Raw genomic sequence first — 17,018 nt, 5'->3', positions numbered from 1 at the left:
AACTTGCCTTAAAACTTTAACCTAAGTTCCATAGTCAATCAGGGGCCATAATCTGTGTAAAGAATAATATGGATTTTTCTAACCTCATCATGTGATGGCCCTGAACAACTGCGTGAAGTATTAAGTAAATTGAATGAAGGGTGTTGGACTTATAAGTGAAAATCCCAACTTGCCCTAAAACCTTAACCGGACGTCGATGCTGGGGCGAGTAGTATAGCCCACATATTCTTCGAATAGTCAAGCTTATGATGCAGGGATTGATCTTTGAATTTTGTTGAGACATTTCTCATGAAACAATATATTCAATTCAGCAAAAATAAGTTTGTCTACATGTATGTTCAAATGGTTCAGGACATAGTACTGGCCAGAGAGTATGAAACTTATTGAGGTTGGTTGGCTCAGTTTGTAAGAGCATCTGTATTGCAAGGGGATCTTGGGTTTGATCTCTGGATTGACCGCGTTCTTTTTTGAGTCTGTAATATTGTATGAATACTAAAAAATGTACCAGATTTTGAACACGCTGTAGAGCCTTCCATATCATCCATTTCTGACAATGGCTGCTTTTTGTAGCTATGGTCATGGTTGCTACCAGTGGCTATATCAGACACATCAATTTCCGGTTCCACAGCCTCTTCCACCTTGCGTTTTTTACGTCTGAATAAAAAAAAGAAAGAAAGAAAACGTATTAATATCATTTAAAATAACAATTACAGATCTTGTTGCAATTTAGTAACCGTAGTCTTATTATTTTAATCAATACTGAAACTACTAAAAAGCACATCATGATTGTGATATTGATCACAGTGACTATGATATTATAAGGCTCAGGTTATACAACTCAACCAGTACTGTCAGTACATGGCGTGTGGATTTTAGGCCATACACATTAAGGTACAATTGAGTATCTCTTTTCTGTCAGTAGCTTTTTAATGTTTGTTAAAACAATTAAGTAAAGTAACTGAATCAAGTAACAAAATGCACATTTCAATGAAAATTTATAAAATCTTGCCACCATACTGTATATTACAAATATATGAACGTGTCTCTTTAAAGCTGCACTCTCACAGATTGACCATTTTAACAACTATTTTATTTTTTGTCTTGGAAGGAGCAGAATTTGGCTTAAATATCAACAAACCAATGATATAAGATTGCTGACAAAAAATCAGATCGTAGATTTTCATATTTCTGTTCGAAAATTAATGTTTTATGATTTTATGTCAGCAGTCTTATATAATTGGTTTCCATTGATTTTGGCAAAAATTGGCTCGTTCCAAGACAAAAAAATAAAAAAAAGTTGTCAAAACGTTCAATCTGTGAGAGTGAAGCTTTAATTGAGATGGGTAGGGTAATGATATAACAGATAGACGACGGTTCTTTTTAATTAGTTTTACCTTTGTTACCTCGTAGTATTCACACCATTGGTGAATCAGCATGGAACAAGAGATGTTTGTCAAACATTATGCCCCCCCCCCCCCCCCTGAGCGCCATGTTGTCAGGATTATATGGACAATTGAATGAAGATTATGACCATTAAAGTGTGAGGATAAAGTGTGTTATGACCGTCATGACCTTTTACTCTATGAACTCAAAATCCAGAGTCATCAGCTGGTCACCAGAAACCTAAATGTCAAGTTTGAGGGCCATGGGTGCAGGCATTGTTGAGTTATCACTCGGACAACCTTTTACCATTCAAGATTACTGTGACCTTGACCTTTGGCTCTATGAATCCTAAAATCAGTAAGTGATCTACTGGTCAGGCTTAACATCCATGTTAAGTTTAATGATCATAGGTTCAGGCATTGTTGAGATATCAGTGGGGGGAGATTTGTTAACTTTTTTGCGTTAAAGGTTACTGTGACATTGACCTTGGCCTGATGACCCCCAAAGTTTATAAGGGTCATCTACTGGGCAGGCCCAACCTTCATGTCAAGTTAGATGACCATAGGTCCAAGAATTGTCAAGTTTGCTTTCAAGGTCACTGTGACCTTGACCTTTGACCCCTAAAATCAATAGAGGTCATCTACTGGTCAGGCCCAACCTCCATGTCAAGTTTGATGACTATAGGTCCAAGAATTGTTGAGTTTGCTTTCAAGGTCACTGTGACCTTGACCTTTGACCCCTAAAATCAATAGGGGTCATCTACTGGTCAGGCCCAACCTCCATGTCAAGTTTGAGGGCCATGGGTGCAGGCATTGTTGAGTTATCACTTGGACAACCTTTTATCATTCAAGGTCACTGTGACCTTGACCTTTGGCCCAATGACCCTTAAAATTAATAGGGACAATCTCCTGGCCAGACTCAACCTCCATACCAAGTTTGAGGGCCATGGTTGCAGCCATTGTCAAGTTATCACTCGGATAACCTTTTACCATTCCAGGTCACTGTGACCTTGACCTTTGGCCCAATGACCCCTTAAATCAATAGGGACCATCTTCTGGCCAGGCCCAACCTCCAAGTCAAGTTTGAGGGCCATGGGTGCAGGCATTGTCAAGTTATCACTCGGACAACCTTTTATCATTCCAGGTCACTGTGACCTTGACCTTTGGCCAGATGACCCCCAAAAACCATAGGGGTCATCTCCTGGTCAGGCCAATTCTCCAAGTCAAGTTTGAGGGCCATGAGTGCAGGCATTGTTGAGTTATCAATCGGACAACCTTTTACCATTCAAGGTCACTGTGACCTTGACCTTTGGCCAATGACCCACAAAAACAATAGGGGTCATCTACTGGTCAGGCCCAACCTCCAAGTCAAGTTTGAGGGCCATGGGTGCAGGCATTGTTGAGTTAACACTCGGACAACCTTTTACCATTCAAGGTCTTTGTAACCTTGACCTTTGACCCATTGAGCCCAAAAAACAATAGGGGTCAGCTACTGGTCAGGCCCAACCTCCAAGTCAAGTTTGAGGGCCATGGGTGCAGGCATTGTCACGTTATCACTCGGACAACCTTTTACCATTCAAGGTCACTGTGACCTTGACCTTTGGCCTGATGGCCCCCAAAAACAATAGGGGTCATCTACTGGTCAGGCCCAACCTCCATGTCAAGTTTGAGGGCCATGGGTGCAGGCATTGTTGAGTTATCACTCGGACAAGCTTTCAAATTATTTGACCATTAAAGGTCACTGTGACCTTGACCTTTGACCCGATGACCCCCAAAATCAATAGGGGTCATCTACTGGTCAGGCCCAACCTTCATGTGAAGTTTGATGACCATACGTCCAGGAATTGTTCAGTTATCACTCGGACAAGCTTTGGTCTACCGACGGACCGACCGACCGACCGACCGACATACCGACATGCCTGTGCAAAGCAATATACCCCTCTTCTTCGAAGGGGGGCATAAAAAGTACACAACATATCGTATATCTTAAATTCAACTGTTGATGAACATTAATAAATAGCAAAGATCATTTATGTCAGCAACATCGTCTGATCGCCTGACAAAATGAACATTATTTAGTCACAATTACTGTAGTTATTGTAGACTAAAATGTTGCAATTACCTGCATCTGTCAATCTATTTCTTTCTGTCCTTGTCATTAGTCGGAAACTAGCTAAAGAACTTCAGCGAACACGTTATATATTACCTTTTTGGATGTGTTAATGTGTTGTAAACATCAAAAAAATAAATATCAACATTAAAGTTATGGCAGCCAGAACTAGTCGGAAACCTGTAGAGTCCACAAGCCTGTCTGCCCCCAGTGCGATGCGTGCAGCCAAAAGCATAACAAGACACCATTTTCATAAATGGCGGTGATGTACCCGGAAGTCCGAACCCGAAAGTGAAAGTAAAACGGGAGCAGGACTTTTCAACCCCTTCTCAAAATGAAGAATTTTCAACCCTTAAGAGTTTTCAACCCCTATTTCAAAGACTTTTCAACCCCTACCTGTTTGGACTTTTCAACCACGATATCAAAGACTTTTCAACCCCTAGTTGACATATTTTAATTGCAATATTGAAGACTTTTCAACCCCTATATCAAAGACTTTTCAACCCCTATATCAAAGACTTTTTAACCCCTATTATTTTTTGTCAGCCAGGTGTTGTCTTTTTCATTGTTTTTTTTTGGCAAGAAACTTTACAAATTAACAAATTGTTTTTGAAATACAATTAAAGATTTGTTAGTATTATTTGTTACTCTTTACTACAAAGTATTGGATAAAATTTAGACAAAGGTGTTGCATTGATTTACTAATCACTTGTTTGCTGAAGGCAAATGATACCATCGATTAAATATATGATTTTTTAAACAGTGGATTTGTTTAACTAGAATATATATTACTCTAAATGTGCTCTAGCTGACATCTAACCATTAGTTGCAATACCTCACGTGATGATGTGAGTATATATTTTAATAATAGAATTGAGAAGAAAATTGCAAAAGAAAATAAATGCATAGAAGGATTTACGGAGCAATCTCCATAATTTGCTAGTAAAACACCAATTAAACCTCTACTTGAACATTTGTTAAACTTTTATTGCTTTTAAAAAAGGTCAGCAGTCAAAAGATTTTGTTGTAGTACCATATTGCTATTTCAGTACAGTTCAATTTTAGTTGCTGATAATGATATCAAGAAAGTATTATCTAATAACTCTGAGCACTGGGGATAGGGTAAATAAGTTAAAATTATTTTTGTTCAGTTTTTAAATCCGGAAATCATACACAACATTTAACAAGCTGCTCATAGTTTAAAATGATGGCCATCAGGGTATTACAACCTTAATTTGAACTGTCATTTTCAAGTCACTATAACCTAAATAAAAAGGTGTCATGAAGCCCCTTAATCCCTTAAGAATTTATGACCATTTCACACTTGCTGCCCATTAATGGATGTGCGACCTTCATCCCATTCTTTAATTGCAAAAAACAATACAATACTTATAGCATTTTTTACATATAAACCACTTTAAGCTGCACTCTCACACATATACCATTTTCACAACTTTTTTTGTTTATTTTTTGTCTTGGAAATAGCAAATTTTTGCGTAAATATCTATGAACCAATAATAAAAAAATTGCTGACAAAAGATCAGATCGCAGATTTACAAATTTTCGTTTGAAAATTAATGTTTTATGGCTTAAGCCGTTTCTAACAGTTTAAGAAAAATGCATAAGATATCAATTTTGGAACTTAAACATAAATATCTGCGATCTAATTTTTTGTCAGCAGTCTTGTATCACTAGTTTCCATGGATTTTTGCTAAAGTTGGCTCGTTCAAAGGCAAAAAATAAAATAGTTGTCAAAACGTTCAATATCTGAGAGTGCAGCTTTAATAATAGAATGGCCCGGTTGTTGGAACATTCGTTAAATACATAACGATGAAATTTATCGTTAAAATGACTAAAATCGCTAAATTTTCGTTAAATACCTTCGTTTAATTTATTTCGGTTGTTGGAAATTTTAACGATAACGAAACCGTTAAATCAGTCGTTAAGTTAACGAAAAATTTAAAGTACCTCAAATGGTACTTTAAATTTTAATGAATCAGTTAACGAAAACCAAAATGGCTGCAGTAATTGGCTGTTTATTAAGTATACCACGGAAAAATAGAGAATTTAGAGTAATAAACTTAAGTGAAAGCCTAAATGATGACGAATTGAGAAGAAGGTTCAGGTTTGAAAGAAGAGGAATAGAGTATTTGGCCGATTTGCTGAGAGAGGACCTAGCTAGGGAAACAGACAGAAGTTGTAGCCTGTCAGTCGAGGAACAAGTCTGTATAGCGCTGAGGTACTACGCTTCAGGTTCATTTATGCAGGTTGTTGGGGATACACATGGGAGACATAAAAGTACTGTTTGTAGAGTTGTGGATAAGGTTACCAAAGAGATAGTGAAGCGTCATAAGCAGTACATTAAGTGGCCAGTTGATGAAGCTACCAAGAGACGAGTGAAGTCAGAGTTTAGCAACATAGCTGGATTTCCAGGTGTTATAGGGTGTGTTGATGGTAGCCACGTCCGTTTGATCAAGCCTTCACCAGACCAAGAGAGAGGTTTTATCAACAGAAAAGGATTCCCGTCCATAAATGTGATGGCAGTTTGCGATGCAAAAGGTAGTCTTTTTTAAAAATTATTAAACTGTAAATATTATACAGCTCTACATATAACATGAAATATCCTGAAACTTACCGTACTGCTGGTGTTGCTGAAGAGCTCAAATAAGACAAATCCAGCCACATTTCGTTTGGTATTTGTTATTAAGACATAAAATTACTGCTTCAGTACAATGCTGGTTACTGCCATTAGTAAGTGCTTTAAAATTCTTTGATAATACAGATTTTACAAGAACTTACCAAGGCAAAAACTTTGGTCGACGTTATATTCTATACACGCTCACAGTCTGACCATTGGAATCTATACACCCTTAAATTTTTCCGTAAAGTAAACCATGAAACTGTTGACTGCGACCATTTCAACTAGTTTTATTTCCGGATAGCCCTTTAAGCTCTCGTTTTAGTATAATAACTCTTTTAAGGATTATAACTTGGACTTCCAATATGTCGACATGGATAAACAGCCTCAAGTCAACTTTGTAAGTGCTCCGTCACCATGATGTGTCGCTGTGGTACGTAAGGATTGGGATCAAGTATGCTAACGGTCGACGTTATATTCTATACACGCTCACGGTCTGACCACTGGAATCTATACACCCCCATTGAAATGTCGTAAAATATATGAAAATTTCTTATCCACATTTTTTGAGATTTCAGATAATAATTAAGACAAAAGATGACAATTTTAAATAAAATGCATACTTTGCAAGGAAATAAACAATTACATCTCACTGTTCCCGAGTTCGATGGACATTGGAATCTACACCGCAACTCCAACGTAGCAATAACATTGGACTGTATACAGCTTCATATTAAGACAGTTATTGGAATCTAAACAATTTCAAATTTGAGAGATCTTGGATTCAATACAGCCTTAAATTTGGACAAACATTGAACGTTATACAGCCTCAACTGAAGACAAACATTAGAATCTATACAGCCTCAACTTAACAGCCTCAACTGAAGACAAACATTAGAATCTATACAGCCTCAGCTTAAGACAAACATAAGAATCTATACAGCCTCAACTTAAGATAAACATTAGAATCTATACAGCCTTAACTGAAAGCAAACATTAGAATCTATACAGCCTTAACTGAAAGCAAACATTAGAATCTATACAGCCTCAACTTAAGATAAACATTGGAATCTATACAGCCTTAACTGAAAGCAAACATTAGAATCTATACAGCCTCAACTGAAGACAAATATTGGAATCTATACAGCCTCACCTTAAGATAAACATTAGAATCTATACAGCCTCAACTGAAGACAAACATTATAATATATACAGCCTCAACTGAAGACATACATTGGAATCTATACAGCCTCAACTGAAGACAAACATTAGAATCTATACAGCCTCAGCTTAAGACAAACATTGGAATCTATACAGCCTCAACTGAAGACAAACATTAGAATCTATACAGCCTCAGCTTAAGACAAACATTGGAATCTATACAGCCTCAACTGAAGACAAACATTAGAATCCATCCAGCCTCAGCTTAAGACAAACATTGGAATCTATACAGCCTCACCTTAAGATAAACATTTTAATCTATACAGCCTCAACTTTAGACAAACATTAGAATCTATACAGCCTCAACTGAAGACATACATTGGAATCTATACAGCCTCAACTGAAGACAAACATTAGAATCTATACAGCCTCAGCTTAAGACAAACATTGGAATATATACAGCCTCAATTCAAGGCAATCATTGGAATCTATACATCTTCAAGTTAGGACAAAAATTGGTGTCTATACAGTCTTAGTATTGTCTTGTACATATACAGCTTTTAAAAAGTATTTAGCAATATTTAGCTTTGGTTCTTAAAGTGTTTTATTGATCATATACAATGTATTATATAACATGAGGTACACTGAATGTAGCAATCACATGCAGGGAAACCCTTAGATATTTTTTAAGAAAAATGTTGAGTTCTCTGTAGCCACTCTATATGTATATGCATAAAGAACACATTTTACAACAAAAAATATATCTGTTTTATCTTGAAGGCTAGGAATGGACATGTACATGTACCATATGACACCGATACAATATAATCAAAATAACAACACATTTAAATTTGTTAAAATGTTTGATAATATACGAATGGGTATTCAATGAAGAGTATAATAAATACAGTTTAAAATGGTAAAACTAAAATGACACATTCGGTCTCGTTTCATACAGAAAAATGAAGAGAATAAAGGTACACATAGTGTCAACATAAATACATACTACCCCCAAATAAGAAAATGTTATGATAAAGGTTGATTACTCACCACTTAACCTCATAAAAATACAGGTAGTTACAAGACAAATTTCAAGTATGTGGATGAAACAAATGGAACACATCCAAGTTAACTGAAGACTCTGACTATGTCTGGATTTACCTTATCTTGCACTGTCAAAGAATATTTTTCCATATCCATGTTTAATGGAATATCATTACTATTAATATAGATATACATTATTGTAGTGCATACTTGTTATGTAAGTTAAAATAAATCATGTTCAAATAACAAAGGAAACACATCCAAATTGTCAACTGTAGTGTGAACTTCATTATTTCTTTACTTTCTATGTTAAGAGAACCTTTCTTTCTATTCTTTGCCTGAAAAAATAAATAATAAAGAAATAGATTAAAAGCATCCCCATTTATCAAAGATCAGCAGTTAGCATTTTTTTTGGCAATCTTAAGCATTTATCACTTCATATGCAATACAGGAATAAATGCTGTTAGCAGGAAATTACAAGAATTTCAAATGTATAAAATACATTTTTGCATAAAGTTTAGTTGTAGAGGATCTTTTAGGATTATGATATAGTAATACTGGCAAATTGAAATTGGAATACATGATACTTATTTCATGGCAAGATTTAAAGTTTAACACAGTATTCACATATTCAGAAGAAAACAAATACAACATACATATTATCGTTCTTCAATGCTGCATGCAAATCCTTATTCACCACCTCTCGAACACCATTTTTCCATGAGTACATACTGCAATTAAATCATAATATAAAAGAAAATTCTATGAAAAATCTTTCTTTTGTTGTTCACCTTCAAAAATCAAAGTCTTAAAACCTATTGTGCAAATATTAAGAAGTTTTTTTACAACAAAAGTATGCTATATGGATTGCCTGTACGGTAGTATTAGGCAAAATATATTAAAACATACTTTGTGGTTTGCTTTACTGTCATGATATTATTTCAAAGTCTGAAGCAAATAAATATTCCTAAAAATCCAATAAAGAAAAAAGTCCAATTCTAAGATCACAATACACATAATATCATATTGGAAATCATGATTAAAAAATAAGGTGTTTTAAACATTTCTTGTTAACATTACCTGGCAATAAGACTCTTTCCTGCCTTCCCTCATCATATTGCCCTCAACAATCTGCATAACCTGAAATTATATTTGAATAATGCAATACTTGATAACTTTGTCATTATCAACTATGACTGTAAGTCTTGGTATAAAACCTTCAGTTCCCACAGTCTTTGATATTCTTCAAGATATATTACAAAAAGAAAGGGAAAATCTTTACTGTGCATGATATCTGATCTGCTTTCATTGCCACAATTGATGAAATTAAAATTTGAACAAATGGGAGCAATTCTCTCAACTAGAATCTGACATTGCATTAAGAATGTTATGCATCAGTCAATTATAACCACAAACACTTGACAAAGTACCATTATGAACCAAACATACATAAAATAACATTCAAATATTCGTCTTTAATATTTCAAACGTCAAAATAAAATCATATATCTTTTACTGTTAGCATACTTGATCCCAATCCTTTCGTACCACAGCGACACATCATGGTGACGGAGAAATTAAAAAACTGAGGCTATTTACATGTATCCATGTCGACATATTGGAAGTCCAAGTTATAAACCTTAAAATAGCTATTATACAAAAACGGGAGCTTAAAGGGCTATCCGGAAATAAAACTAGTTGAAATGGTCGCAGGCAACAGTTTCATGGTTTACTTTACGGAAAAATTTAAGGATGTATAGATTCCAATGGTCAGACTGTGAGCGTGTATACCAGTTAGCAGCCAGTAATTAAGTAGTCTGGAGTTCCTTCCCCTAACACTATCGTTATCGGTACTGTATGAAATATCAGTAAGCAGGGAACCAGACTAGTAATTAAGGAACTTAGCAGCTAGTCTGGCAATCGTAACAACTCGGCCCAATCGTAACAACTCGGCCATCTCCGGCAAGCTTCGAGATAGACCTCGTAAATAGTAGTAAGGATATACGAAAGTGCGATGCGGCTGCCGGCGATTAACACCGTTTTCAATCCGCGTAAAGAAGGCCCATTGTAACAACAAGGAAATGGATTGTTTTAAATTAAATGTGCTTGTTTAAGAGAAAATATTTATTGTAACCTCAAAAAATGTTCGTTTTATAAATATTTAGATGTTTTCTTATAGTTGAAGCACTCTATTTCCTCTAGAAAAATCGTGAGCACACAGAAAATGTACTTGACAGTCATTGAAATGATCATACGGTTCATGGCATGCATAAATCATTACATCGGATCAAATGCATGCATGGACTAAATGTCAACATTTTCTCAACAGTTATAGGAATACCCTATGAAATGTAAGTTTTAAGTCATACTTTGCCGTGTTATTTTTCACACCATGCCTTGCCATTAAAACAACATTACTATTCTGTAAAATCATTGATTGCATTGTGCAGACTTTCGTGGATTGTGGTTGGATGGGTGTGAGCTTGGCACCCAGTCAGCTTTACAAGCTGAAATCTATGCATGCCTTTACTTCAGCATTATTGGGTTTGGGCTGCAGATTTTTTTTGTGTAAACAGTTCTGTGGGGTTGAGGTGGGGCGGTGACTATCCACGCAGTAAGCTCAATTGTTAGAGTACCAATACAACGTTCATGTGGATATGCACCAGACAATTGTAACCATGGCCTCCCTAGGTCTGGGGAATAGTGGGGACTTTGACTTTCAGTACAGCCAACCCCGGCTAAAATTCCCACCCTGCGCGGACGATCCAATGGCAAAATCCCTGCCAAATGCCCCCACACCCCAAGGACTCTAGGTAAGGTCCATTCCCCTCTATATTTTAAGCGAAGATAAAACCACCGCATTCAGCACTGCCGGGCCACATGATAGGTAAAAACACGGCCCATTTCCCCTGGTTAACCCCAGTATTCCCCCGGACCTGGGGTGGGTGGGGGTTACAATTGACTGGTGCACTAAGTTGACAGATCTTGTCTTAAAATTGTATTTGTTCAAGGCAGATCATGCCTTACTTTACCTCCTAGGCTGTGGATAAAACCCACTCATTAGAAGTTTCCTTACACATTATACTTGTCTAAATCTATAATTATTAGTCTCAATTTCTTTGGGTAAATTGTCATTTTTTATTAAAAACAACAACACCAAAAGAGTAACTGATAAGATACTCAACTGATTTTATTTTTTTTGTAAAAGCCTTAAACAAATATTAAGCCAGGTTACTAAGCTTTTCAGCAATGTATACCAGACTTTTTTCAATAATACTTAATCTATTTTGAATAATTAGCCTTTAGATCACTCTTCACCAAATGACTCTTTTATGTCCAACTCCATAAAATGCAAACAAGAATAATTACAGTTTGGATCAACATGTCTCGTAATTTTATTTTTAATATTAGTCAAGTAATAGCAGAGCCATGTGTATGCAATCCAATGTAAAACTAATGATAAATTATGTTTTGCTCCCATTTTTACTTTCATTTCTGTGCTTTTTAAGTGCATTGAGTCTTTTGGGAGACTTCACAATATTTCTGGCGCTTAATCCCCATATATGGCTTTAAGTTGTCTTCATTACAAAATATACTGTATGTCTCCACTTTAACCATAAACACACAATGAGAGGACTATTTAAAGCATTACCATGTGTCAGAATTATAGATCTTTCTTTACATTTTATTTGTCTAATTGTATTACCGGTCTCTTTAGCAATATCCTTGTGCCTCTTTGAGTACTTGGCTTGACAGTTTGGTTTTTAATACATTGTTTTGAATGTTTTATTTGTACACAACAATGGTAATGATGATGATGACACTATGCTATGCCAAAACCTCAACACATTTTCTTCAAACAAAAAAGGACAGTCATTCAGAATAACTTTTATTACATCATTTGAGAAAATAAACTCATACAATCAACGAAATAAACATGCATCTGTAAAATCACAAGTCATGTTATGTGTTCGTTAAATTCAACTTAATAAAGAAAATAAATATTGGTTGCAGTAAGCAATGCGCATCACTTCTAATAAACATTCCAACAGACTGAAAAATAAATCAACACAAATGGAAAAACTGTAGCTAGTATCTTATTTTATGCCTCATCAGATTGCTATGCAAGCTGGAAGCTTGCAAAATCACTCTTAAGTCTGTTGCCTAAGAAGAAACAAGTATGGACATCCTTTTCCTGAGGTCAAGAGAAAGTATCTTGGAGGTCTTGAACTCACAACCTTGAATTTGGGGCTTATCCTCTAGACCACTTTCACCTTTTCACATTTTAAAGAGCCCAGTTTACAATATGGCATTTGCAAGGATGTGCCCTATTAACAGAATTTCTGAAGTCGTAAAAATTGAACTGAACAAAATAGTTCTCCTTTATTTGGTCTGCCGATGCCATCTATTTCTGTTTTTGTAGTTATCTTCCCTCCATATTATAGGAAAACCACTTAAAGCGTATATAAATCCTTTACCATTTTACCCTTTTAAAATATATGTTCGGATTTACTTAATAATCACGGACCAACAGATGATTTTATCTTCAACTTCACATCAGTATGTAAGTCATCAAATATTTGAGATGACAAGATGTTCCACTGAACGCTTCCATCTTGCACTCATTTTTCCAAGGAAGGTGTTGCAGTTGTGTTAAGATGATTGCCATGCATTGCAGGTCAATCCTCATACAATGGCATTTTTTGATTACATTCGGATTCCAGTGCCTGAAATAGAAAACAGAAAATACAACAATAATAGGAATTATATTTTCAGATCACTTATTTTAAAAGCCTGTACAACAGCAGAAAAGTATTCACAAAACATTAAGTGCAACACCGATTTAAAGCTGCATCCTCACAGTTTTACTGTTCTGACACCCTTTTTATTTTTGTCTTTAAACGAGCCAATTGGCAATTATTGTGCAAATGTATGGAAACCAGTGATATTAGACTGCTGACATAATATCAGATCACAGTCTTTCATATACAAGTTTGAAAATTTGGTAAAAAATCCTCCAACTAGTCATATAAGGTCACACATAATAGAACAGATTTCAATTGTTTGGAAAATATTTTTTTGCTATTGCTTTAAGCCATATGATTAATTATATGTGTAAATTTAATTTAATTACTTCTTTGGGCTTTTGAAGAATGACCAAGAAGAACTGTCAATCTGTGAGAGAGCAGCTTTTAGCTCTGGACTACTGGTTAATTAAAAAATATGAATTGAAATTGTTATCATGTTTAAATTCATCTACAATGTTGATATTTTGATACTGTCAATCCTTGTTGGTTAATTGTACAAACATGCAGGTACTTTTGTGCTTAAACCAATAGGATACTTGACTGTTAAATTATTGTCCGAATTTCAAAAATAGCACAACCATTACCTCATCTGCCTTTTTTCATTAGAACAAGCCGGGAATCAGAGTCAGCTGCACCCCTGGTACCATACTCTTCTCTGAAAATGACAATAAGATTAAAATTTAAATGTCTGCATTTCATTGGCACAGTAAAAATGTCAGCATTTTTCAATGTTTTTGCATCACCACCACTGGATATCAAAGAATTTAGTCTTGAAAGAAATGTGTGCTGGTTTATGCGTTCAAACTCATTTTGTTAAACCAATAGAATGAAGATCTAATTTATTTAGAGAACTATATTAGTGAACAGGGCCGAGGTATTCAATTGTGCCATTACATTAAGTTGTTCGCTACCAACACTTACGGACATATAAACCATACATCCTTGGTTAAAAGAATGTAAATTTTAATTATAAAAAAAATAAAGTTAATGATATGAAATGTATGAGATAAATACACTGAGAAAGAAAGTCTAACCCATTATCGATCTAAGTAAAGTCAGATTCAGACTTATTTGTTATTAAAAACACAAAACAAATAGAGTATTTGTTTTCTTAATTTGTGCCACTGATCACTGGTGCTTCAAAATTGTTATTTACTAAAATCTAAATTAGAATCTGTCAAATGAAAGAAGACTTTACCCCACCCAAAGCTAAAGAACTTCAGCGAACACGTTATATATTACCTTTTTGAATGCGTTGTAAACATCAAAAAAATAAATATCAACATTTAAGTTATGGAAGCCAGAACTACCCCACCCACTAAGAATTAATGACATTTCCAATTAGTTTCTCATTAGGGCTCTTTTAAAACTATTTTTATATTTTATTAAAATACAATAAGTATAAAAAATAACACTTACACACAAATAAGTGGTAAAAGTTCGCTCCTCATTCTGTCTTTGGACTAACATATCTCTTGGTTGTTTGAACACCTTCTTGGTCGGCCATGATGGACTATTTTCTTACGACCCGTATTATATCCGAGGCCATATCTTGATACTAGCCGAAGAGTTCCGATTGCTAGTCTGGTTCCCTGCTTGCTAATAATGGCGGCGCCCAGTGGACGCTATAAGGTTACCATTTATTTTACTTTTGTTGATCAAGTTAATATAACAACGGCATTTGAACACTATTTATATGTAGAATATAATGGTACACTCGAGTTTCGGTGATCACTTGTCTGGAAATAAATATTTTGACTTGAGTGAAGTTTACTTAATTCGGACGTTGTGTATTTTCGGATGATTGTCAAGTGGAAATGAATGCCTTATATGACTTCACCATTAAAATGAGAAATTTAAATGAATAGTGGAACAAGTAGTCCAAATAATTGTACGTTGACGGATTTTTTTTAGATTTTTGATATGGCAATTCCTTCACGTACAAATTGTTTAGTATCAAAAGTGGGTAGTTGTTCCGATCAGGATTACGGGTTAAAGCTAGTCATTCTAAAATGCCGTCCAGGCTTTTTTTTAATGATGGTTAGCCTGGAACGTCATTCATAACAAAATTCGTAAACATGTAAAAACTGTCTATGAAATGAAATGGTCTTCATTTGTATTCTATTGCTTAAGACTGCCAATAAATACCTTAATTCTTATCAATAACCATATCCATTTTGCAAATTCACAAGCTATTTCTTCAAAAAAGTAATTTAAATACCTGATTTTAGTTGACAGGAGCTTTCTTACTGCCCAAAAGAAAAAAAGGTTACACACAACTATACTTTAAGGTTTCAATCTGAAGTAGTATTTTTAGTATGGATTACCTTCCCCTAACACTATCATTATCAGTTACCACACTTTTGTACTTAATGAATTTGAAAAACATTAATCGTCACATACAGGATTCAAGATTTATTTACAAACTATTCTATGGGCAATGTGGACAATGCATACTATTATACACATGTATTTAAAATAAGACTAAATATAAAAAAAACATGTATATCAACGGCATTGTTACACTAAGTGAATCCAAGTTTACAATAATCAGAGATTTTGCTGACTTATCAATTTATTATGTGTATATACTATATATATAGTTTTGCTAGAACAGATGTTTCATGATATTTATATTAACAAATACCTTATTCCTCACATCAAAAAACCTATACAAAACTCAACTAAAGGGAATCTTCAGGAAATTACTATTTTTAAAGGAATTGATAGAAAAACATATTTACAGAACATTGTTGTTTGCTTTTTTCCGACTAGAGTGCGTTTTATCGTCAAGCTTAAAGCTTATAGGAAAACAACTAGAGTTAGAATTGTTGTGTGTTTTTTTAAAGAACTATATTGGTAAACAGAAGTAACGCTTATGTGTTTAAGGGGTTAAAATATGACAAAGCCGGGACTCTGTGTGAGAATTGGCCTTCATGCTCTTATAGAATATGCCTCGGGTTGTTATGGGACACTTGTGCAATCTTCGCCGACTTTACATTTAAAATGTCATCTTATAGAAGGTCATATGCCCAGTTTGTGACGTGAACGCGCCAGCGGTTCAAAGAGACGCTATAAAATTTAACAAAGCTTATAAAGGCAAACCGGTAATTTTACCCAGTATTCTAATTTCTGTCATACAAAGTAAAAGCACACATATAGTATTTATAATGTATGGTCGTTTTTAGACGGGAGGCTAGGTGCGTGTGGGAAAGAAATGTAGAAATGTTTTATGTCAAAAGATGGCAATCAAAAACCTCCAAATAATTGCAGAATTTCAAACCGTCATGGCAGGTTTTTGTCAACATACATACAAATGGTCGTTCACTGGAGAACACCAGAAAACTTACTCGCCTACTGGTAGGAAAAAGGTAGGGAGGAGAGAGCTCGTACAATCACAGTTGGTACCTGAGGTTGCTCTTACCACAAGTTTGTGACAAGTAGTACTTAAAAAAGTTTTTTTGTTGTGTGTCAGAATCTGGATGCTTTAAAGAAACCAAACAAAGGAATATTAAGCATACAAAAGTTCAAAGACATCCAAGTGAGCGCAAATGAGGGGTAAATTACAAGAATAGAAAATAATGATACGAACTGAAAAAAATGCCATGCATGCAAATGAAAATTCTTCCCATACTTTGCATGATAACATTCCACAAACTTAATGATATTGCTATTTGATTCATTTTGCAAAAAACTAAATGACCTTGTTCCAATATGCTAACAAAAGTAATAAATGTTTGTAAACACTTCATTCTTAATTTATTTTGAATAATTTACAGGTTTACAATATGTTGCCTTAACAAAACTACTGCCAATGACACTACAGCTCGTACTAAGCTGTACTAAAGTAACTAATAGTCATGTGTAACCTTAAG

At 34.9% G+C, this 17,018-nt stretch overlaps 1 long non-coding RNA gene across 1 annotated transcript; it reads right to left on the bottom strand.

Moving 5' to 3' along the window:
- Nucleotides 1-12,950: 12,950 nt before the first annotated feature.
- LOC128231904 (uncharacterized) lies at nucleotides 12,951-14,632 on the bottom strand. Its single transcript, XR_008260457.1, has 3 exons — nucleotides 14,563-14,632; nucleotides 13,728-13,798; nucleotides 12,951-13,062 (listed from the first exon to the last, which is right to left on the bottom strand). It is a non-coding gene; the product is annotated as an uncharacterized LOC128231904 (long non-coding RNA).
- Between the last annotated feature and the right edge of the window lie 2,386 nt (nucleotides 14,633-17,018).

This window comes from Mya arenaria, chromosome 4 (assembly GCF_026914265.1).
Source record: "Mya arenaria isolate MELC-2E11 chromosome 4, ASM2691426v1".
Lineage (NCBI taxonomy): Eukaryota > Metazoa > Mollusca > Bivalvia > Myida > Myidae > Mya > Mya arenaria.
The sequence above is the reverse complement of the archived record's forward strand: the minus strand, read 5'-3'. Positions and strand labels throughout refer to the sequence as shown.